Source organism: Bactrocera tryoni, chromosome 3 (assembly GCF_016617805.1).
Source record: "Bactrocera tryoni isolate S06 chromosome 3, CSIRO_BtryS06_freeze2, whole genome shotgun sequence".
Lineage (NCBI taxonomy): Eukaryota > Metazoa > Arthropoda > Insecta > Diptera > Tephritidae > Bactrocera > Bactrocera tryoni.
Genome location: NC_052501.1, coordinates 5,286,076 through 5,312,807, shown reverse-complemented (window position 1 = coordinate 5,312,807; position 26,732 = coordinate 5,286,076). Strand labels below are relative to the sequence as shown.

General features: G+C 37.6%; 1 protein-coding gene across 2 annotated transcripts in view; it reads right to left on the bottom strand.

Annotated features, from left to right (window-relative positions):
* Window positions 1–26,344, bottom strand: part of LOC120772031 (regulator of G-protein signaling 17) — a 53,108-nt gene extending 26,764 nt beyond the window's left edge. The window contains exons 1-3 of one of the 2 annotated variants that reach the window (XM_040100402.1): window positions 26,149–26,344; window positions 19,233–19,793; window positions 52–386 (exon numbers count right to left, since the gene is read on the bottom strand). The gene's annotated coding sequence lies outside the window, so the exon portion shown is untranslated. The remainder of the gene's footprint in view (window positions 1–51; window positions 387–19,232; window positions 19,794–26,148) is intronic. The other variant, XM_040100401.1, reaches the window with a different exon arrangement.
* Window positions 26,345–26,732: the final 388 nt, after the last annotated feature.

The following is a 26,732-nucleotide window of genomic DNA, read 5'->3' as shown; positions in this document are numbered from 1 at the left end:
AACATGTTTCTGTGTCTTGTCAGACACTTCCACTCGCCTTCCGATACTCACATAATTTGTGTAGTCCTTTCAGTTGTGCACGCGCTGCGTCGCTACGCCGCGTAGATTCCCACTAGCCGCCTAGTCTTTGTTGGCCCACCCGCCTCTTCAGCACTAGCCGTTGCCTGTCAACGCGTCAATTTCGTTGAGTTCAACTGTCAACGCTGAAAATGCACTCTACTATCTGCCAACAACACTGGCGTTGGCGCACCTGCAATCCAATGTCCGTAGTTGTATGTATGCAGCTTAGATTTTGTGGTGTCCGCTGGTAGCTGTTGCTTCGTAGGTGTATGGAATGAAAGCGAATGGCGGAGAAATGAGAGATTCTGTCATAAGCCGCACACTTTCTGAAAAGCCATGGGAAAAATATTAATGAGTGGATAAAATGCAATTTCCTTAAGTTGATTACGGACTAATTTAAAATATGACCGCAACAGCTAATGATAACGGTACGCAGAATGCGCTCGGCATGCACAAACTAATTTAAAAAATACAATTTACAGTGCTTATTATGCGTTTTTTTTTTTTACATAATGAAAATTAAATTTTCTGCGGCGAATTATGTAGAGAAGAATAAATGCAGATTTTTTGAGTTTTTTTTCAAAATTTTGTAAACGAAATACTGATTGTTAATATTACCCGTTAGCGAATAATCACATCTTTCAGAAGTTATATAAATTGGAAGAATTAATTGTTTAAAATTAAATAACTTATCGTTATTGAGTTTAAGTGGAGTACAGAGAGTAGAGAAAAATATGGCCACACTACCTTGATCCACAAACCTACAAGTGATATTTCCTTAGCTAAATGACGCTGAACTAATACCAAACATCCCCAAGGGACATGAGAACCTGCATTTCCATCTGCTTCCCAGATTCCACAATGACATTTGTTCGAACTGTCCGACGTGCCCCATGCTTTTCAAATTCAAGGAAAAAAGCTAAAAACCACATTCGGTGGTAGTTTTCCGGTCAATAATTTAACGACACTCATGTGTCAGTCGACTGAGAAATGGAAAACTGTTCGCGAAGCGTCAGCATTCATAATAACAAAACTGAAACTTTTTTAACAGGTTAGGCGTCCGTCAGTCCACACAATAGAGGAGACTTAAATGTCCTGTCCCTACCACGAAGTAGTACTGGGTTTGACCGGAAAGTAATAGGAATGCTTTTCTTCCTAGCTAATGAACCAGCGGCTGGTCAGTTGTCTCCGAGCACCTGGGGAGTCTAGACAAACTTTTTCGCGCAACGCGTTTCTGTGAGTGGTGCAGGCTGAAAATGCAGCATTCGTTTGAGCATATGTACGCGATTAAATTCTGTGTGGAACTTGGTAAATCTGAGATAGAGACGTTTGATATGATCAAGGAAGCTTACACGGATGTTTCTTTAGCAAGAAGTGGTGTGTTACAGTGACCAAGCCTTTTTGGAGGACCGGGTAGAGTTCGCTGTTGAGGACCGTGCTGGGAGACCTGCGACTTTGACAAAAACCGACAATGTGACTCGTGCGCGCGAAGTTTTGAACTCATACCGTCGTTCGTTTAATTGCCCAGATGTTAAATTTATCAAAATCTGTAACTCATGACATTGTAACCGGGCACTTGAACATGCGCATGATGTGTGCGAAGATAGTGACAAAATTGCTCACTGACGACAAGAAATTGCGGCGAGTGGAAGTGTGCCAAGAAAATTTGAACATGTGGTGGAAGTGACCCCCGATTTTTGAATAACATAATCACAGGATCTTGGGTATGATCCCAAGATGTTTGTGTTTCTTCGCCTAAAAAGGCCGATGAAAGGCAAGCATTTTGAGACGACAGAGGGGTTCCAAGCAGCTGCCACTTGGCTGGCAAGCCTATTCCGGAGTATGCCTTCCGTAACGCATTCAATGCTTGGAAATCGCGCTGGCAGCGCTTCATCGACGCAGAAGGAACCTGTATTGAAAGTTTTTAAAGAATTTTAACGATTGGTTCAAAATCGACTCTGTTCTATGACTTTCCGGACAAACCCTGCACTTTGGCGGTGATTTCGTGGGAGAGTACTGAGTTGGGAGTAGGTTAGGTTTAGCGGATTAAAGTTCCGCACTCCGGCTTTCGATCCTTCTCCCTATTATACAAACAAAAAGGTGAACAATGTATTGATACCCATTGATGATGATTCATTTAAACTGCGTGGGCAACCCGGATCGATACATTTTTTTTCCTAAATTGGTAAAACTCTATTTCCAGTTTGATCTTCAAACTTGTATGCCTATTAGTGTGTGTCGGCAGCTGTTTTTCTACGACACGAAAAGTTTGCTGTTGTTTTTTTTCCTTCGAAAAAAAATTAAGATAGATCTTGGTGGAAATTTTGTGTTTCCATGGTTTACCGGATACAGAATCGTTGAAAATGTTGCAGAAGTAAGGAGTCAGCTTTATCGGTACACAATAATTTAAATGGCGCAAAGCATTCATCGCAAACTTCCTGCCAAAGAACAATGCTTGAAAATCGTCATCTTGGCATCAGAGCGATAGCAGAGGATCTCTCATCTCTTCTGGATATACTGAACACATTTTGCTGATTTGGATATGAATCGTGTCAATGTTAGACTCGCATCAAAACACCTTTCGCAAAAAAATTGCCGATTAAAGGTCACAAAAGAATGATTGACCTCACATTTACCAAATGCATCATTACTGGTGATAATACGAGAGTTTATAAAACTGACGTCGAAACTGTCCAACAATCTAGCAAATGACGCTCAAAAATTGAGTGAAAACCGAAAAGCCGTCAAGTCAAAGTTGCTCAAAACATGTTATGCTCATCGTTTTCTTTCACTATCGTGATTTGGTTCACCATGAATTCATTACAAGGATTAAAAAAATGGCATTTGACCGTTTGAGGTGTTTACGCGAAGCAATCTGTCGGAAATGACCGGATTTATGAACAGAAAATGCAAAGCTTTTTCAGCATGATAATGTGCCGTCACATTCTAGCATGATTATCACTAACTTTTTGACCAAAAACGAAACGGGTCACTGTAGCCACCATATGTGGCTTCATGTGATTTTTTTTCGAAACTCAGCAAAGAAAAATTAATCGAAGACACAACATCGGTTATCCCTATAATTCCGTCCATCTCGACTCGAACAGTGTATTCTAGTATACAACGACATAAATTGTAATAGTCTGACATAGTATTGGAAAATTGAAATTTTGTATCCTAAGCTTCAGAACTGTCGATTTCAAATCTTAAATATTATCGTGATATGGAACATTGTTAGTATTTTATATTTATTGAAGTTTAACCCACTTTATATCGGATAAAAATATAATATTAACCGTGATTTCGATTTTCGATTATTTTGTAGAGAACACATATGCTGTCAAGGTCGGCATGAAGAAAATACGAGAACATTCACGAAAAAGGCGTCGTGCATCATGTGTTCTTGCCAAATTGTCATACCGCCAATAATGAATATTATCAGTCAGAAACGCTTAAATTTGTGGACGAACAAAAATTGTTTTTTACGCCATGATAACGCCTCACGTATCGTTTCTGGTGCGCGAGTATTTGGCCAAAAACAACACATTAATCGTGTCGCAGTCTTCGTATTCGCCAGATCTTTCCCCAAGTGAATTTTTTGTTCCCAAAGCTGAAACGGCCCATGAAAGAACGACACTACGCTACGATTGAGGAGGTAAAAACTGCATCGAAGAAGAAGCTAAGCTTGATGAGAAAAAATTTATTTTTTATGTGCTTTAGTATGGAAAGAACCCTCATAGAGGTGCAATATATCTGTGGTGATGACTTTGTTATGCGGGAGCTGTATAACCCCAATAATTGCACTCCTATAATATAAATAGCTACATTGGTTTAACAGAAGTTTAAAATTACTTCCTAAAGAATCTTAAATCCGCCGCTCACCAAACTATAGCCACGACTTCGACTCACTCACCTAAGGCAGCCAAAACAGCCAACTAATTGTTTCCATAGTCTTACTACATCAAGGAAATTGTATAAAAGTCAGATATATATATATGCACCGTTCAACAACCCTTTCAATTTCAGACACCCACATACACAATAACTGCACACACCTACATGTGTGTATTATCCTTTAAGCCATACATTGCCTGGCTCACCCTGCGCTACAAGAGAATCAGCAAGCCGTCAGTCAATCACTCAAGCAAAGCAAATGCACAAAACCCAGTGACAGCACAATGAAACATTGTTGCAAGGTGTGTCCTATTGAATTTATGCCCCTTCAATAAGCGAGGAAGCAATTTGTGTGCGCTGCTGGATGTTCAATCAGCTCAAGTAGAAAATATGTACACAAGCAAAAACAAAAGCAACAATGAAATTAAAACAGAAAAGGAAAATCAAAAACAAAAACAAAAACAAAAAACGTGAATCAAACGAAACCAAAAGCAAATAAAGTGGAATACACAAAACAATATAACTGAAAAACACAAGAAAGTAACAAGTCAATAAATGCTGTATACTTGCAACAAATAGCCAGAACAAAATATCGGTCAATAACTATTAGATGAATGCACTGGACAACGGACAATGGACAATGAACAATAAACATTGGACACTGGACACCGGATTACTCAGACGAAAGAACGAATTGAGAGTGAATGTGATGAAGGCTGACCAAGCCAGTGCATTGGCACAACAATGCAACCGTGTTGTTGATGGATAAATGGCAGGGTGGTGCTTGTGTTGGTGTGCATGTAAATTTGTTTGGTTAAATGTACTTGGATGGCAGTAACCGCAACAGTTTGGTTGCTGGACATTGGATATGCTGGGCAATAAAATCGACTTCACCGCCTGGCTGAGCTCAAATCCACTGAGCCGAACTATTACTGCTGAAAGATATAAGCTGCAATTCATACATATGTACATATATGGACAATGTCACTGTTGACCAGTGGCAATTGGGGTCAGTGGAAAAATGCTCACAGAATTGTATTTATTATTCAAATTAATTTAAATGTTATTAAGTTGATGGCCAAAAACTTCAACATGAAATAAAATTGCATTTTGGCAAACACAGTCATTTTACAGATTTAAAAGCATTATATTAAAGATAATTAAAATATGCACAAGCTTTGCTTCATGCTGGCAAGGAAATGGCTAATGTTTTTTGGTTTGGAGTAATTGACCTGAAAAGTGTACGACACGGCAATTTCAAGCTGTTGCCAATCAAATATTGGATAGCCGAAAAATTCTTTTCGTATTACAGTCGTACTTCTCCAGTACTACCAATTACATTGTGTCATACTATATAGTGTTGGAAAGGTGATATTTTAAGCTTCATTTAACAAAAAAAACTGAATTCGAAGAATTTAAAAAAAAGTTACAGCTTTTCAAAAATGAGTGAAAATAATGAAGAAACTCGCAATATTTTGAAATTTGAAAAAAGGGAATGCCACGCAAGCCACCAATGAAATTAGTGCAATTTACGGGGACAATTCTAAATCAGTACGTGTAGCACAACAATGGTTCGCTCGCTTCCGTTCTGGAAATTTAAAAATTTCGAAATTTCGATTTATACTAATAAAAGTTTTAGACTGATGAAATTATGTCTCTAACGGAAAAATGGCAAAAAGTGGTCAACGAAAATTTATTTATTTTTTAGTACAAATATAAAAAAATAACTTGAAGTTTTAGAAATATGAAAAGATTTTTTCCAATACCCAATACACTCAGTCCTTTTTTTACGCGATCTCTTTTTACGCTATTTCACTTTAACGCGGTTATTTTTTCAGCGCAAATTCCTTTTTTTACGCGAATTTCTCACTTTAACGCGATTGCTTTCCTTCGTTTTTTGCTTGGTCTTAAACTTGCAGCAGAATTGGAAAATTATTTTGTAGCAAATGATACTGATGCTGAACGTGCACGAATTTTTCAAAAAGAATTGAGTCTCTGCATGTTAAGATATAGAGAACTACATCGGAATTTATTGGGTCCAAAGAGAAGCATTCAAACAAAATTAACTGAATTTATGGTGCAAATTCAGTCGGAGATGCTAAGTCAATCAGAACATCAATCCATAGTTCTTACTATTGATTCTGATACAAATTCTAGTGATATCAGTGCCGGCCATCAAAATAAGCGGCTAAGAATAATTTCCACTACGGATAATGACAGTGATTAAACAGCATTCAACGGTTTTTTCAATAAATCTACCTATTTTCTATTTTCTTCTCTTTTATATATGGTTTTTGTTTTGTATTTTTTATTTTGTTATGAATGAATAAATCTTAAGTCTAAAATTTGAAACTTATTGTATTGTTTTTGAATATTTTTTTTGCGCGTATATTTTGTTATATGCGATATTTTTTATATTCGGAACCAATTCGTTAGTTAATATTGGAAAACTAACCATTTTTACGCGATTTTTTTTTACGCGATTAGTGGCAGAACCAAAAATCGCGTAAAAAAAGGATTGAGTGATTGCATTTTACTTATTGTTGGCGATAGCGCTCATGGTTATACATAGTATACATGAAATATTTAATACAAAACTACAAAAACTATTTTAAATTCACCAAAACTGCAACAAATAGTTCAACTCTTAAATACTCTCCAAAACTCACAACTATGTATTTGTTGTACGAGGCGTATGATAAACATTTGCAATAAACTGCTGGAATTCCCTACAGGCCAGCATCACAAGCTCGGACAGATGCAATAGATTATAGATGCACACAAGCATTATATTTTATTTAGGCGTGGGTGCACATATGAGCACATGAATTTTCATTCATACTAGGGAATATGTAAATATGTGTGTGTGGACCTTAGTTTTTCAAACGCACACGTAAACATGCAAATACAGTGAATTTTCGAGTGACTCAGTTGCATGTAGCTTGTGGCATGTGGCAAGTAATGTTTGTGAGTGTGTATGCAGATGTACATGTGAATATCTTTTTATCTCGTTGAGACATCCTTCCAACAATTACAACAACAAAATGCGCCATATGCAACAAGATGGAAAATAGGATATATTGCCAATATGGAAATGATATTGTGGCAATGCCCGTCATAACAACAAAAACATATACATACAATAAATGTACGATACCGACAATTCAGTTGTATGGGTGGAACACATATGTATATATACATATATATATACAAATGTTTTAAACTTTTAGTGTGGCTCTGCAAAAGGAGGAGGTTACAAATAGGACGGTATATAAATTTGAGTTAAGTACTGAATTGACAGATTTACTGCTTGTCGATATTTGTATTGAGCCTCTTGCTATTTATTCGGGTCTTTGCGTTTCTAGCCTTAATCATAAACAATAAATAAATATTGTTTTGATTTTTGTTTACTATTTTAGATAAAACATCTAATTTTTATGTATTATCGCTTGATTTTGTATATCGTAATAGAGAAGCTCTTATCGATGCAGAGTTTTTTATTATTAATTTTTCTAGAAACTTTTATTTTGTACCAGTACAGAGGGACCCATATATATTCATATGTTCGTGTATTATATTTTTTCCGCTGTTACCTTCGCATTCTAGAACATTATTAAATAGCTTCAAAAAACATAATAAGGAACACTAAAGACAAAGAAAGAAATATCTGAATTTAAAACTTAAGATAAAATTAGACTTTACTTCAAAGAAGGCAACGTTCAGGTCCATAGAATATTTCAGTACACTGAAGTCGTAGATAATTTCGTCTATCCTGGAAACAGTTTTAACACCAACAACAATGTCAGCCTCAAAATCCAATGCAGAGTAACTCTTGCCAACACCTGCTACTTCGGACTCAGTAAGAAAAGTCCTCTCTCGATGAACATATTGACATAGTTCAGCGAATTAAGAGACAGCGGGTACGCTGGCTAGGTCATGTCATCCGAATGGATGAAAACGCTACAGCTCTGAGAGCAGTGACGCAGTACCCGCAGGAGGAAGCAGAAGAAGAGTAAGACCTCTACCCTGTTGGAAAGACCAATTGGATAAGAATCTGGCTACACTTGGAATTCTTTTTCTTGGAAGAAAGGCGAAATGCTGTAAACTCGGCTACGCCAACAAAGAAGATGAACTTTTAAATGTAAATTTCAAAAAAAACTTTACCAGTTTACTTTCTAAAATTTTTTTTTCGTTTTCGTTTGTTCGCGATTTTTTTTCCGTTTGGCTTTTTGTATGTTTTTAGTAAGCAGAAGTACACTAAATTATATTATCTAATTATAATAAAAGGTTTTAATTTATTACGTTTAATGAGTAAAACACATATCAGCTTTTCAGTGCTTATAAAAAAGCAGCAGATTTTATTGTTTTTAAAGTTATACACCGACTAAACTTCATGTTTCAATTAAAAAAAAATAAAATAAAACATTAATTTCGATTTTAGTGTAAATGAAATTAAATTAAAAAAATAAAAAATGTAATTTTTTCAAAACTCCAGACTTTTGTAACAACTAGAAGGAAACGTGGAAGATCCTTTTGTCTGTATATACCAGAACTAGCTGACAGTTTTTGAGTTATTGATGTGAAATTTCGCTCTCAAAAAGCTCATCATATGTCGAAACCGCCGATATCGGTTCACATATAGCTGCCAAACAACCTAACGATCAAAATCAAGTGCTTGTATGAAACTTTTTTTTAATTTGGCGAGATAGGCACACGAAATTTGGCTTGGCTTATTGTCTAAGGCAATAATGCAATCTCCGAAGAAATTTTTAGATCGAGTCACTCTAGTAAAGCTGTCATACAAATTGACCGATCAAAACTAAGTACTTGTAAGAAATCTTTTGTACTTTGTGAAAGGTATTATATCTTCAATGCAACCAAAGATAATGAAACAAAAAACAACTAACAAAAAATTTTTTTTCCAGAAAAGCTTTTAATAAAAATGTATCTCTATACCACAAAATATCTATGTGCTTGTAGGCGTACTAAATTTATTATAATCTGCTTTCACTCGCAATATAATATTATCCTTTCACATATGTATGCTTACAAACTTAATCCATAAACCACTTTACCACACTTTTCGCACACTCACAAATTTACAGTTTAAATAAAAACACTTATGTATAATTACTTTGAAGCAGGTGATACATATCACATTGAAGGGTTTTTCTCCTCTTACATATATATGTGTGTAAATAGAAATATGGCAGCGATGCTAGTTATATTGCAAATAGCTGGTGAATGTCGCTTGTGCTTGGCGTTCCGATTGAGGTCAGCAGCAAGTAGCACCTGCGGCAAAAACAAAAAATGGGACAACGTGTGTGGGTATGTGTGGCCATGTAATCCATAGAAATGCGCACACATACTTGCTTGTGTGCATTTGCGATAAAGTATAAGTGCAAATATGTGCAAACAGTAGGCGCTACTAGCACACTCACATATTTACACACACCTATGCGCCATGCATATGCGACTACATTCAATTGAAAATGGCAAGAAATGCAAATTACAAGGCTGGTATGCTTTTCCGCTAACCTACAAACACATACTCAAACACACACATATATACGAGCAGTCACAAGCAAGTATTGTAGCATTAAGTGTAAAAATATTGTAGCACGCGTTGTTTACAGGATGTGGCTGTGTATATGTGTGCATAAGTACGAGGACAATGGCAGCAGGTGGAACTAGAAAGTAATTAAGGCAGGAAATCACTAAATAAGAACAAAAGGCAAAAAAGTGTGCAAAACAAGTCTTGTTTTTAACCACAAGTTATGCTGGGAATACTGCAACGTTGCTACAAAAGGATTATTCATAGTCACATGCAGGCGTATGTAAATATATATACAAGTATATACACCTGTATGTGACTATATTGTAATATATGGGCGCATAGATTGCTTTTATTCGAATTGAAGTGACATATTAATTATGGAAAATATAATATGTGACAAAACCGCAGACCAATTGTTATTTGAAATTCAGAAACACTGAAGCGAAAAATGTTATATCAAACCTAGATTAGTAGTTTTAGGTCATAATTTCAATTTACATCGCGAACAAGGGGAGTTGTATCTTATTTATCGAAGGAAACCTCCAAAGAGGAATTTTATACTTTCTTATGAACACAAGCAGATCCGTTTTCTCCGGATTCAACCACAGACCCGCTTGCTATGCCCAATTCCGGACTGTCTTGAGAGTGGTGGTCATAATACTAATAATGGTCTGTAGACACCTACCAGTTATTAAGATGTCGTCTGCATATACCACTGAATTAAGGACTTTGCCAACTAAGTTTCTTAGCAGTTTGTTCACCACTAATGTCCATAGAAGCGGAGATAGTACTCCACCTTTCGTAGTATGTCTACAGACTTCCTTGGTTATTTTAGCGTCGTTCTCTTTTGCTCTTATCCATCTAGAGGTCAAAAGGCTTCTGGTCCAGCGTTACATAGCAGGATCAACACCTATTGACTGAACACTATTCAGAATAGTTTTCGTAGAGATGTTGTTGAACGCTCCAGATTCCCTGGCCTTCTTCAATGTGTGCAGCACATGGCTGAACTTCATGCATCTCCTAAAAATCGCATTTAGCTACGGCACGGATAGACAGAGCGCATTTAAAAACATTACGGGAATGTTTCCGTCCGTACCGGGAGATTTTTATGGGTCGAATTAGCGGATTGCCCATTCTTTTTATTCCACGTAAAGATGTGTTCGGGTACCTTTACCGCACAACTTCTTTCACTGCTAGGATTTGCTACGTCCTTATAGCCTGGAAAGTGAACACTGACTAAGTCCAATGAGTCCTAGCGATTATCCGTCCACACTCTGCTACTTTTGCGAAATAGACCAGGCGAGGCGGGACTTTTAGATAATAGTTTCCTAAGTCTCGCCAACTGGTGGGTCTTTTCAAATCCACTACAAAAGTTTTTCAATGATCCAGGAAAAACAAAAATCCAGCTAAATGGAGTAGAAGGTGTGGTGTCTACAACATCTATTTAAAAAGAATCATTAAAGTTGATAACAATATCACTGTGTACATCCCACACTCCAATCAAATTTTACGTTAGGCAAAAGATCGGCATTTGATAGCACTACTGCACACATTCACATGAACAGTCCGCTCTATCGTTCAATCTCTGAAAAGGCAGCAACGAAGCAACATCAAGTCTGATGTTGCCGCTAAGATACATGTGCCCGGCGCGAAATTATTTGTGGTTATGAAAGTTCTTTGGTGTTCTGAATAACATTTTCTGTTTTAGGTTATTTAAGGGCAATAAAGTTATGGTTTTGGGACTAAAACATATAGAATGAATACAGAAATCTCAAAAGTACAAAAAGGCCTCAAAAATTAAGGTATCAGAGTTCTTATGTTACTGGGTGACTTTTGTTTCGCATCTCTCAGTCCTCCTCTAAAGAACTAGGCTTGACTTAAGGTTTCAATTTGAGCTATTTAATAATGTTTATATAATTTTTTTACACATAACTTCTTGTAGCCTCCACATACCGAACACAAAGAACGCATAGGATCCTGTTAACTCTATTATACTCCCTGAAATTTTTGTATACGAAATTTATAGATTTGCGGACCTCACTGAAACTATTGATTTCTAATCGTTCTGCCGACTTTCAAGTAATGAGCTTTTCGGTCAAGTACCATGTACTGTAAGAACCTGTAAGAACCATACCTTGACAAGAGACTATTTTATTTAAAATTATTTTTGTATTCAAAATAATTTTCCCACAGGTACACATAGAACAGGACATAGACAGAGAACTTGTACCGAGTGAATCAAATCATAAATCAAATAATATAAAAGTAGCAACAAGCTCAAATTAACATTTCCAGAAATATTTTCACCTAACAGTTAAGATAAGATACTATATACATAAATATATAAATATATACAAACACCCACACATACAATGCCATATCAATTGAATCAAAACTTCACATTCATTGCTCAAGAATGAGTATTAATTCGTATTTGCCTTCCGCTTGTGATTGTGTGGACTTGCTATCGAAGTTTGGAACGTAAGATATCGGGCAAATTGTGCTGATAAGAACTCTTCGCCACAGCTAACTTAAAGTATGTCAAAGTATACCAAAATTAATTGTAGATGAAGAGCCGCAGCGAAGCTTTCGCGGAGGTGATTGACTTGCTACGAAAGCATTTTAAGGCGATTATATAACTAGATTGTAGTGCATTTAACAATTGAGCATAAACGCAGCAACAAAAAAATCAAAAAGCTAAAAAGGGAAATAAGGCTTCTACTTAAGTGCATACGCACTTGCCTTCAATGAAAATCAATGAATATTTTTCAATTGAAGTTTCAAAGCATTAACATTGGCAACATACCTGAGCAGCTCACATGTGCATATGTCGTTTAAATTTATATATATTATATACGTATTTTCGTAGTAAATTAGCTGCGCAAACGAAATTTTTAAAATAAATACTATAAGCAAGACAAGTCTGCGAAAAATTTCACTGCCGCAAACACAGCCAGCAAAACAATGAGTGGCCAAATTCATTTCGAATGGAATTAGCTATATTTGTATGAGCAACACATATTTGCCTATACGTGTACGTGTGTGCTGATATTTTGTATATTTCACTGCGAGGTGGTTGTTTATAATCACAGATGCCGAGTGACGCCAAGTGGCATTCCTTAGCCGCTGCCACTGTCGCTGCCAATGCCACCGTCACAGCCAAATTGTTGTTATTGTTATCGCTATCCATAGCTGTCTATTCACTGACGTCTACAAGGCAGCTTCTTGCACAATTTCAGCACAAACCCTAAACCTATTCACCTAAACGAACAGACCCCTTCCCCGCTCCCGCTAAATGCGTCAAACACCATCGCCGCAGCTGATGATGATTCACTCCCTGCTAATTCAAACTGAATCCGGAGAAGACAGCCGCCAATGAATTCACCATAGCTATTCCACGTTTATATTCCAATCTATTTACTACGTAAAATGAAATCCACCAACTACAACATACAGTTATTTATGCCGCTCTTGCTCTTCACGCCACTTTTATTGGTCGCTTGGGTGGGAAAATGAAAAATTTCAAGCAAGCAATACGTTGCGGCCAAAAATTTGCATTTTGACATGATAAATGTATAAATCTTCCCTTCCACCCTCATTGGCTCTCCATCTTTGCTCTTTGCTCTCGGCCAACTCAGCTGCAATGCATTAGGATTCCTCAATTGCCTGAGTATAAGAACGCCGCAAGTAATTGAGTGAGCCATTGCATACATGTGTACGTGTATACAGTTGTAGTTGAATACTAACGGTTTGTGTGAAATATGAATCACTAATAGCCAAGTTGTTCAATGGGAATGCGAGCTGTCGAACTTTGAAGTGAGCAGACAAAAACTACATTCAATCAATTTTCTTTTGGCTTTTCAATTATCTTATAGCTCTCCAATAACTAGCGGGTATTGACAAAAAATACAGTGAAATAGTTCAAAAATTCAATCAGTTGAAGTGCATATTTTTGATTTACCCTTTTCATCATATTCGGCGCTCACTTTTTGATAAGGCTGTGGAAATAGTAGCTCTTAACCTTAGGTCACCGTAAGGACAGCACGAGGGTTGCATTTTATGTTTCGGTATTAGAGAACAAAACCAATATTAATCATCGAAAATCACTTTATTGTTTTTAAAACTGTTCTGGCAAGTACACCAGACCCAGTGACGAAACACTTTTGCCACAGGGATTGTGGTATCTCCAAAACATGCCTTTTGAACGTATCAACCGTCTATTCAGGTGCCAAAAAACGTTGACTTCTTATATTATTGAATGACGTATATTTTTTACGTCATTCGGTGTCAAATCAACGATGAAGTTGCATTAGCAAATTTTAATCCTATGGTAAAAAAGACAACCTATGTATCTTCTAGTAGAGGTCTTTTTGAAGTTTCATTCACGAACTCGGCCGGAAACACAGCAACATATTTTCACCCCTTTCAAATATATGGAGGGAAGTCTGCTGAATGGCAGTGAAATTGTAACATCTGGAGAAGGCGAACCCGATTCTCCAAGCGATGACGATGGAATAGATGTTCCACTGTTCGACTATGATGAGATTCTAACACAATTACCCGCCTGAATTACAGCAAAGCGGCAGGAACCGATGGATTACCGGTCGAGCTATACAGATACGGCGACGAAGACCAGACAGAGTGCATACATCAGCATTTTTGAAAGATATGGTCGGATGAAAGCATGCCCGACGGTTTATATCATTGGTCTCAACAACCGCACCGTTAGTTATGCTTTCTCCAGACTCGATGAGGAAGCGAAGCGGATGGATCTAGTTGTGAAGAAGGACAAGACGAAATATCTCCTGTCATCAAACAAAGAATCGTCGCATTTGCGACATGCCTCGCACTTCATTGTTGGCAGTCATAACACTGAAGTCGTAGATAATTTCGTCAATCTTGGAACCAGCATCAACACCAACAACAATATCAGCTTCGAAATCCAACACAAAATTACTCTTGCCAACAGGTGTTACTTTAGACTGAGTAAGCTATTGAAAAGTAAAGTTCTCTCCCGACAAACAAAGACCAACTCTACAAGTCCCTTATGATCCTGATATATGATGCGAAGGCATGGACAATGGCACTAGCTTTGAAGGTTTTCGATTCAGCACCCGTCTGTAGAAGTTGAGGTAGAGTAAGACCCCCACTCCGTCGGAGATATCAAAAGGAGAAGGACCTGACTGCACTTGGTATCTCCAATTGGTGCCAAATAGCGAAAAAAGGAAACGATTGGCGCGCTGCTGTTAACTCAGCTATAAGCGCGTAAGCGGTGTCTACGCCAGTAAAGAAGAAGAAGAAAAATATCTCATAAATTACTTTTCTCAACTTCATTAATACTTAACGAATTTGTCGATTCTCCTCAACAAATATTTTATACACTCTTAAACTTTTTCAGTTTCATACCCTTTCCATTTTCACAATTTTCAGAAACAGTTACTAAACCTGTTTCCTTCAATGTAAAATGTTCAGGGGCGGATCCACCGGGAGGTTTGGAACTCTCCGCAGTTTTTATACATTATTTCCATCATAAGTCTCCGCAACTTTGAATTGCAAGTGCACAATTATATAGTTCCCACAGAACCCGCGCCCCCCTCTACTCTGGATCCGTCCCTGGTTATTTATAAATAATAGTTATTAGACCACATATTATCAATTACAGATTATATTCAAAACGTTTTTATAACCATTTTCCATGGAATTTCGCATTTTAAAAATCCTACCAAAATGACCAACCAAAAAGGCGAGAAATTCTTCTATGGAAAATTAAAATATTATCGGTGTTTTTATACATATTTATTTACTATTTACAAGTACTTCGCATTCCATGCGGCAGAGTCAGTGTGGGCGCGTAGGTGAATACATAATTTTCCGCGAAACAATTCCATTTATAAAATTGTGAAAAAGTCTAACGTCAATAAAAAGTTGTATGGAAAATAGCCAACGCAAAATGAAAACATCAAAACCGGAAGTATTTTATTAGCAGCTACATACCGTTAACGCGTCACTGGGAGGCAATTTAATGGACGAAAAACAGAAGCAAAAATACCGACGCAGCAGTAAGAAGTTGAAACTAAAGTCAATGGCAAAAATAAAAACAAAAGCAGAAAAACAGAAAAACAGAGCACAGAAGAGCTCGTGAACAGTGAAGACTCTGGGAGAATGGAAGATGATAAATACTGGAAAATTTACAAATTGGACTTAAACAAAACCGCTGGCGCTAATTTATGTGAAATAGCATCAAGACAACAGTTCGCAAGGCAATGGTCACGAGCACGCAATCGGCTCATTCAGTATAACGAGCGTGAAAGTGCACACCCACACGCACCCGCTGGCGCACGCAGTGAAAAATAGGCGAAATTACCGGAAAAATGAGCATGGTATTCGACCAGCGTTAGTACATACAAGTAGTACGTCATAGGCATCCCGCAAATGATTGCAATTGTTGAAAGGCTTTGCTTTCGCTGCCCACTCATGGGTGTGCGTAAAAAACAGCGTGGATAAACGCCTGGGACCTACGTACTCTTTTACCTATCGCCTGGCATGGCTGCTTATTGTCATCCATCAATGAAGCGGCTGGGCCAACGAATGTTCCAAACGAAACAATAAAGATCGATCGTTTTAGATACACAACGCGTTGTGCCTTTATATTGGTTCCCAACCCCCACACACACACGCTTTAAATGAAAATGAACTGTAAAATAGACCATCAGTCAATTAGTCTCGGCAGCATCACGAACATATTCGCATATAACAGTAGGTGTACACGCCAAGCGTAAATTTAGAATGCGACACATACAGGCCCACCACGGGCAAGAGAGCAATGAGCTTAACCGCAAAACCGCTACAATGGCAGTTGCCACGATTGTGTCTGCACTTAAATAACGATAGCATCACTGGCAACAATAATAGCAATAACAACAAAGGGCGTAAGTAATATCACAGGCTTGCAGCATTAAACCGTAATATTTCGAAGCAGCCTTTCAGGCGTGTTCGCATATTGGAGGATTCAGAACGAAGGCATTACAACACTACCGTATATAAATCTATGACCAGTAGTCAGCCAGACTTTCAATCAGTCAGCTGTATAAAGCCTGCAAGTACAGTTACCCACTCATACATTAACGGTAGTTGCACATGCGTTTTATTGGTGTGGGAAATTTCTATTTTTAAGCTGTTGTTGCCAGTTTCCCCTTATTAACCGTAAATATTTAACGACTGCACACACTGTAGTGCACTCTTGGCAGATATTGAGTTAAATGACGTCCGGAGATTTCATTTGATGCACCAGTCGGCCCAACAACGGTAAGTGGTAACGGTTTATAGACAAACAAAAATAATCAATTAAATTATGGATGCGCTGGTGGCGTTAATTGAAAATGCCCGTGGTAGATTGGCAGCAATGCTAACCGGAATCAGCTAACCGCACGTAAATGAAACGAGTAGCAAACGAAGTGACTGTGATGTCGATGTGGTGAAGGTAAATAGTGAATATAAATCCTTTTATACTAGTTGGAACTCCTTTATTAAGTTAATTGCTTTAATGTTCCTATTTAAGTTATAGGTCCGCAGATCCTCATTCATTATACATACTAAAAACTGTGGGGACTATTACACGGACGTGTAGTTATGCTTCTGATTCTTCAATATATTGCTGGAGAAAATAACGATGATATTGAAATCATTGGCCTTAACGACCGCACCATTGGAAGCGAAGCGTATGTTTGCTGGGAACGTGGAAACAGACCAATTTTCTCCAGTCATGGCATTCGCGAATTAGTTCACACGTCACTGTGGACTTAACTTTGAAGTCGTAGATAATTTCATTTATCTTGGAACCAACATTATCAGCCTTGAAACTCAACGCAGCCAAAAGATGCTGCTTCGGACTGAATAGGCAATTGAGAAGTACAGTCATCTATCGACGAACAAAGACCAAACTCTACAAGTGCCTCACCTTTCTCGGCCTGCTATATGGTGTGGGGCATGACAATGACAATACCTGATGAGCAGGAGTTAGGAGTGCTCGAGAGAAAGGTTTTGCACATAGGCAACAGCGAATACCACATTCGATGGAACGATGAGCTGTACGATGATATACAGCGATATTGTCATACATAGTTTAGTGAATCAGTGGCTATTCAAACACAGAGAAACAGAGGAAAAGAAGACTCTACTCCGTTGGAGAAATCAGCTGCAAAAGGACCTGGCTTTACTTAGTATCTCCAATTGGCGCCAAATAGCGAAGAAAAGAAACGACTGGTGCGCTGTTGTTAACTCAAATATAGAAGAAGAACTATTGTTAGTTTCGAAACATGCAGAAAAGACTCGAAAGTATGTAGTTAAGGTAAAGAGTGGATATCACTGAAAAAACGGCTGCTCAGGTGCCTTGATATATACGAGAGATATAGGTTAAATGCTGCCAGCGGAAAAATATTTATATCTACAAGTACGAGTATATCATCTAATCTAATTTAACCTGGGCTGGTCCATTTAAACTGTGCGCGAAAACTAAATCGAACTTTTTTTCCTCCTAGATTGTATAAACCTATTTCATAGTAGTGTAAAGTTTGATCTCCGTGTATCATTAGTGTGTGTTTGGCATTCGTTTTTACGCGACGCTAAAAGTTTGTCAGGCGACTAAACCATGGACAAAAACATTAAACGATGCGTTTACTTAAAATTTTGTGTTTCGGAAAACGTTGAAAATGTCGCAAGTAATTTCTGGAGTCTAATTTATGGCCAACACAGGTATTTGCGGGGCACGAAGCATCTAGGGGAGGTTGTGAAGTAGAGGTCACAAAAGAGATGATTGACAAAGTAGCTGAGACATCTACATTCACCAAACGCATCATTAGATGTGACGAGACCTGAGTTTACGAATACGATGTTGAAACTTATCAACAATCTATAGAATGGCATTCCAAAATTGAGCGGAACCCGGAAAGCCAAAATTCGCTAAATGCACTGAAAGCCATCCCAACCAAGGCTTATAACAAGCGTATGCAAATCTTGGTTAAGTTTTGACATGCTGGTATTAGTTGAAAAGGTTCCTATTTTGAATCCGATAATAAATATTTGTATTAAAATACTTCAAAATGTATTTTTGTCAGTCCGGGTCAATTTTGATCATAACGTATAACTAACGCTTAAACCTTAGTCAGTGAAGCGCTTTCCGAAAGATGAGAGATACAAGCGAAAACGTTTCATTAATAGTAAAAATTAGGACCATGGGCTTATTGGAGGGTTAGCGGATTTAATTTAATTAGAATATTGTTATTCGAAACTGGAATCCATGATTTATGTAAAAAAAATACCCAAGAATCAAGTTCCTTGAATTGAGATGCAACAATTATATAGAATACTCCCGACCACAGATTATCCGCAAATAATGTTTCCTTTCATTTTTGTGAATTTCCCTTCCTTATCTTAGATTCAAAAATTATCGACCCTAGTCTATACATACATATGTGTTTCACTTGCATTCAATCGGAGCTGAGCATATCAAACTGCAACAGCAAGAGCATTGAGTCACTGCATTAACATATTTGCGGTTTGCATTCTGTCACACGAGTCGGCGTCAACGGCCCACGGACAATTGCACACGGGTCGCGGTAATTGAGTAAATGACTTAATGAATGGCGTTAAATGACACTGAAATGGGCAAACAACAACTTTGTCGATCGACCAGCTGGCTGGCTGGCTGACTGACGGCACTCACCTGGGACGATATGCGTTGCACGTACGCCCGAAGAAAATGCAACCTTTACGGGCTATGCCTCTGGGCAACCAGTCCAGTCCAACTCGCTCACTGGCGCACTATCTGTGCTTGTGTGTTTGTGTGCGCTTCGTGTATCGAATAACGCACCTGATGTATTCTATTGCGTTAGTTGTTGTTGTCGATTTAAATTATTATTTGCGGTTGCAACCGCTGCGCGGCTTAATTTGGTGTTATTGTTGTTGTTTATTTATGCTTTTTTCGAGAATGTTGATGTGTTAACGTTGTTTCGTTGAAGGCATTGCACTGTTGTCACAAATGCGGAATTCGATAATAACTTTGCTGCTTCTGTCGTTGCTTCTACTTCTTCTTCTTTTCACACTTTCATTTTATTCACTTGTCGCTGGAATTGAATTGAATTCGATTTTGGTTTCATTTTGGTTTCACTGCATTTTTCCACTTCTGTATATATTTGCCACTTTTGATTTCATTGAACATATATATACGCTCATTCATACATATTAAGTATCGCATTTGTTGGTTGTCGTTTTGTGGTGATTGCTGCTGTTTCGGGATTAGAGGTTAAATATACTATCTTTTTTTCCATAGATGACATGTTATAAAAAAATTCCATACAGCCTTACTTCCAAAGCCGAATATCTCGAGAAGTTTTAATGATAGCGGTTTTGCCCTCGGAACTTTTTTGTAGCAAATAAAAATTCCTACAAATTTGTCCTCTAGATTTTTTCTATAGCTCTTGTAATTTACGTGGAAAAATCAGGTTTAGAGCCCCGTACTACCTCGGCGGTATGAATCTCGACTTTGTCGCAATGGGCACTTTTGTAGAGTGTTCAATTCTGAAGAATATGAGTCTAAAGTCAAAGCGATGCCATAAAATGCATCTGAGCTATAGAAAGTTAAAGATAAAAAATTACGATTTACGTGTATTTTCAATGGAAAATTTTTACATGTCAATATTAAACATGTTAATATTAAAAGCTCAAATTTTCAGGAAATTTTTTTAGGGTATTTCCAGGGAAATTTCACGACGGGAGTGAAAAAAATTAATACTTCAAAAAAAAACACCCTAATACACATATATTAGGGTGGTAAAAAAAAAAATATTTTTTCCATGTACGAGTATAGCTTCTTAAACACATCTAAGACACATCTAACAAATACATGTCTCCTCTGTTTTAGTCAGGCCTATGCTCCGAGGTCCTAGCATTGGCTCGGACCACTATCTTTTTGCAGCGAAGATATCCGCCGTGTTCAGAAAAAAACGCTCGTCAATAAACACAAGTAAGGTTCGACGTCGAGAAGCTGCAAGCACAACAGACGACCGAACGATCATCAGCAACTCGGTATAAGGGAAGTGTGGGACGTCATTTCAAGCTCCTTACGTACAGCTGCAAACGAAACTCTTGAAGAAGTTTGAATAGCAATTACCAGTCTGAAGAACAAAAAAGCGACAGGGGTCGATGGATTGCCGACAATTTTATTTAAATATGTACTACGGCGGAGAACTGATAAGGAGCATACATCAACTTCTTTATAGAATATGATCGGACAAAAGCATGACCGACCATTGCAATTTAAGTATGCTCTGCCCAATTCACAAAAAGGCAGACCCCACAATCTGCGCCAACTACCATGGGATTAGCCTTCTCAACATCGCATATAAAGTTCTATTGTGTGAAAGATTGAAGCCCACCGTCAACAAACTGGTTGGACCTTATCTGTGTGGCTTTAGACCTGGAAAATCTACAATTGACCATATTTTAACCATGCGCCAAGTCTTGAAAAAGACCCATTAAAAGAGGATCGACACACACCAACTCTTCGTCGATTTTCAACTTCGAAATCGTAGATAATTTCGTCTATATTGGAACCAGTATTAACATCAACAACAACGTCAGCCTCGAAATCCAACGCAGAATAACTCTTGCCAACAGGTGCTACTTCGGACTGAGTAGGCAATTGAGAAGTAAAGTCCTCACTCGACGAACAAAGACCAAACTCTATAAGTCACTCATTATTTCCGTCTTCCACTACGCTAGAGAGATTAGGTGGAAAAGAACCGGGTCGCACTTGGTATCTCGAATTGGCGCCAATTTACTAAAAGCAACACATGGATTAAATAATATTTGCATGAACCATGATTGCACCGAGGCATAGCCTACCCACAAAAGATAGACAACAAAGCGATGAGGGGACAATATAACCATCAGTACCAAATGTGCACAGCCGCCAGTAGTTTGACAAAGGGTTGGTAAAAGCAGTAATGGCTGGCAGGATTATGCTGTTCTCATTCCGTCATGTTAAAACCCTGACAGGTCTTCAAGTACATTCAAATTGAGGTTCAGTTGAGACGAGCTCCTGATTCGCTAATTATTACGTTCAAAATTTTATATATTGAAAAGCCTTTCCGACATTGGGCGCTGTATATTCTAGTCATCATCGAATCGATTGCCTCTTTCCTTATCCCAGGATCAAAACGTAGTTGACTGGAAAAAGATTTGCCGAGAATAAGGAGAAGTAGAAATAAGGCCATATTTTAAAGGCAAAGAACCTTTAGATACAACAAGTGCATTATTATAGAGAAATAATGTCGAAAAATAAAACGATATAAGCTAAACGTTCTTTGATTGTTACGCCAAAGACCCTTCAAGCTATGTAGCACATCACTTTTCAATCAATTTGCTACTATATATATATATAACTAACCCTTCGAATTTTTTTAACCAAACAAGTATAGAATCTAAGACTAAAATCTTATTCATGTAATTCAATCGACTGGAGGGCCTTTTCACCCAAGCGGTCAAATATCACTCATACGCCGTGTAGGAAGCTTAAAACATCGACTTTACAGCACTTTTATTAGAACAGTACTTTATTTGCTACCCTAAAATTAATGTTCCAAAAGAAATTAAAAAAAATGTATAACGGTATAATTGTACGCCTTGCGAAAAACATGCAAAAAAGAAGTCAACTCTCGTTCGCTCATTGATAAATTTTCAACGGAGTCGAGAAAAAATACTCAAACACAAAAATCTGCATATGTATTAGTGTACATTTAGCTAAACCTTTCAATGTATATCCATAAAAGTCACACGCACAAACACATACGCAGCAGGATGCTTTGCGCCCACACTCTCAAATTGATGGCTTTCATCGATAAAGGATATTTGCAAAAAGATGGTAGTCTTAAATAAAGGCAAGGAAATGCGAGGAAAAAACAATTAAGAACAAAATAACAATGAAATCGTATGTGTAGATGTGTGTATGCGTGTGTGTTTGTGCACTTAAGGGCCTGTGTGAAAGCAGCGAAAGTGTTTGAAAAGCAAATCAAAAAGCAGCAGGTGGGGTAAACTTTTCCTGGAAGTAGGCAATACATAACGCCGAGAGGTTAGCAGAGGGTTGAATGACAGATTTTTCCTTAACAGCCGTAAAAGAGCTATGTCATACTTCGCCGTAGATGTTCATATACATATGTATCTATGCATATACTCTTGCAAGTGTGTTACAAAAAAAGTGCGAATGTGTATTTCAGAATTCTGCTGCATAACTACAAATATTCCTTTACATATCTATAGTATATACAAATATACATATGTATATTTATAAGACTGGCGCCACGCCGCACAAGATGATGATGGAGCAGAGTAGAAAATTTTTTGGACTGAGATTTTAAAGTGTTTAGTCGCTGATGTTTAATCAGCTGCTTTTGCTACATGTGTTTACTGCAGATATTCATAAATGCGCCAGAATGAACGGTAAATACAAAAATTGTCAAAATTTACCGTTTTTTTATTTTTTTTATTATAACTATTGCTTCCTAGGCAAATATTTTTAAAATATTCGCGCAAAAATTATTTTTTCATGCACTCTGCCCCAGCTGGGCGTGTGTGTGCGACGAAGAGAAAGTATGTATAATAGCTTCAGTGTAATAAAGTTTGAAAAGAGCGCACATGTTGGTGAAAGCTTTCAGATTGACGGAAGTGAATCTATTGGGAGCACGACCGCAAGCACAGCTACATTTTTGTATGCTAAATTTGCAAGAACAACAGCAACTGACTGCGAGTGATGCGAAGTTTTTCACAAATTAATGGAGCTGTTAGCGATAACGGTGTCTAAAACTTCTTTCAAAAGAAAAATTTACACCGTTAAGAATTCACAATGCATTTTTATTAAAAAAATTTAGGTTAAAAATTAAATTTTTACTTTTTAATAGCGATGTTGGGTTTTAAAATTAAATATTTCATGAAGTTGATATTAAAAAAATGATTTTGAATTTAATGTTTGGGATTAAAAATTGTAAATTTTATTATTCAATTTGAATGAAGCAGTCAAAGACTAGAAAATATTAATTTTGAAAGAGTATTTATTATTATTATTATTACTATTATTATTATTATTATTATTATTATTATTATTATTATTATTATTATTGTTATTATTATTATTGATATGGTCGAAATGTCAACTCAAATTGTAACTTTCTCAATAAATTTATTCTCAATTGAATATGAGAAAATTTTAGTAAAATTACTAATTATTCACATTTCATTTTTTTATTAATTTATTTCTGTTTTTTAGCAATTAATATTTTCAACTCAAAATTCGTAACCAACAAACTATTTTATTATACATATGCAATACTATGGGCAAAAAAATAGCAAGACTTTGTACATAATTTTAAAATTCTTAATTTATTCATAAAAATCCCCAAAGCAATTCTCCTTGACCTCACTAAACTTGTGCTAACGATTTTTTCAATCCTCGAAACAGTTATTAAAAACAATTTCAGAAATAGCCTTCAATGCGCGTAGCTATTCACGTTTATTGACCCAAAACTGTTTCCCCGGAGCGGTCGTTTGAGTTTGCTGCGCATCAGAAGTCACACGGAGCTAATCAGGCGAATACGGTGGTTGCAGCACAATATTGTTGGAAAATTTTGCGAAAAACTCACGAAGAATCAATGCAGCATGCGACAGTGCATTATCTTTGTGCCAAAACCAAGAGCTTTCAGTCCCTAATTCGGCATCTTTTTACGAATAGCTGGGCGCAATCGAAGCATAACACTTAAATAGTGTTCCTTGTTGACAGTTTGGTCGGCCGGAAGGTATTCGGAGTGCACCACACCTTGTTAATCGGCGAGAACCGTCAACAAAAGCTTTGCGTGGTTTTTCGGCTTCGGCACACTTTTACCACGATATTCGGCTGATTGATCATCTGTTTTCAGAACGTAAGACTCATCGCCAGTAATAATATGTTTCATGATATCCTGGTTCGACTACCATTGTTTCACGTAAGTTAACGCGACACTGTCATTCGAAAAAATAATTTTGTGATTTTAGAACCAATCGTGCTTTAACTTTCCATTGGCCCAAGTGATCTTTCAAAATGGTTTTCACTGTTCCTGTCGATATTCCAACGATGCCAGTAAGATATATGACTGTTCGTCCTCGATTCTCAAGCAGTAATTCCAAATTTTATTGCCATGTTGAACATCAAGTTGATGTTGATGGCCGTTTTAGTCGGGGTTTTTGTTGTTGTAGCTGCAGCATTATGACGAGTTGACAGTGTTTGGCCGGATAAAAATCCGGGTCCGTTCCGCTTACGTAGACCCGGCTGGTCGGAGTTCGTCGTCAATGCTTTCTCGACCCTCTTTGAATAACTTGCCAAGCGACAAACAATTATTACTGAAGGGCTTTTCTGGGCTTGATTTCGTCACCAAAAATTTGATTTCGCACGAAAAATTGAATGGAACTCCTTTGTTGAATAATTTCCCTCATCATAAAAATCGCCGAATGTACCTTATGTACTTCAGAAAGACAAGCTTATATGAAACCCTGATAATTATTTTGATGTGACGTTTGCCACAGATGGCACATGACTGTCAGTGCCAAACAAAAAAGAAAATTTCGACGAATGGATTTTCGCGCGAAATTTAAATCAAAAAGTCTTGCTATTTTTTGCCCACAGCAGTATTTTGTATGTACATATGTACATACGTATGTACATACTGTATACTATTGTATATGTACATATGTACATATATTTTTTCCAAAGAGTTAAATATGTCTCCTAACGGTTCTTTACACTTCTTATGGTTACTTTTGAATAAATTTCTTATTTTTTTTGTGTTTTGTTTTTATTTTATACATATTTTTTTCATTTTCCAGCAGCACAACGATCACATTTGCATTGCCACCAACGACGACGTTGGCTGCGCGCGCACGCAGAAATTCACACACACTTGCAAAATATGCTAAAACCCAATATAAAATACATACACATACATATATGTATGTATGTATGTACATATGTATGTATGTATGGATATGTTTTCGTAGCAGTCGACGAGCACATCGACGACGCAGCAACGTAGGCGTCGACGTACACGCTATCGCGAACGCCAACGCCAACGTCCCGACGACGCTGCTATTCCCGATGTTGACCAAACGACAATGGGTACAGATTTTCCGACGAGCGGGACGCTTATTTCGGGGTAGATATGTGCTATTTGTAATACACAAACGAATATGTATGCATGTAGGTATGTGTGGGTGTGCGTGTGCGTGATAAGGCTGTATGTGCTGGCTTGTTTGGATATGTAAGTACATACATATGTATGCGCTTCTGCTCCGCAGCGCTGCTGTTTGGCCCCAACTTCGCGCTGTGTCGCGCCAATCAGCGTCGTTTTTACACTACACACACACACACAGGCATAGCGATTTTTCCACACTATATACACTTTTTGTAAATTTTTCTTTCTAATTTTCGCACTTAAAAAAATAATGGCATTTTGCTTTTCTCGCGCACTTTTCGCAATTTTTTCCGAATATTTTATCAATTATTTATGCCGTCTCGTTATTATACATATGTATGTATGCATGTACATATGTATGCTTACACTTGGCCGTTGATTTGGTGAGCACGTACTTGGCTTGGCTGATTAGAACAAATTTTCTTTCATTTTTTTTTTGCTTTGTGTTTTGTATTTTCTTATTTTATTTGTGGATATTTTCAATGAATTCTTGCCCAAGCAGCAGCACTCTATATGTGGTACTCCCAGCGGGCCACTGACCACCTGAACCCGACCGTTTAGCTATGGTAGAGCGAATCAAACTGATTTCGAACGAAACACTCGACCAGGAGCACGGCCAGCAGCAGTGGCGCCGCCGTTCCGTTCCGAGCGCGATTACAAACTTCCAGTCGCCGTGGCGGACAGCGTCGACGGCGAAGGCAGTGCACAAAAACAAACACAACACATCATGCGATTGTTCGTGTGTCTGCTGCCTGCCTAACTGCCAGTCGGCCGAGCTCCAACTTACTCAAATTAGTGAATACATTCTTCTTTTCGGCATGTGAAAAGAAAAGCGAGCGAGCGCTTTCGCAATAAATACCAACGACATGACATACATACGAACATATCATAAAAAGCTTGCTCTACGTTGTTCTTGTAGGTCGGCCGCTAGCTCGTACACTCGATAACAA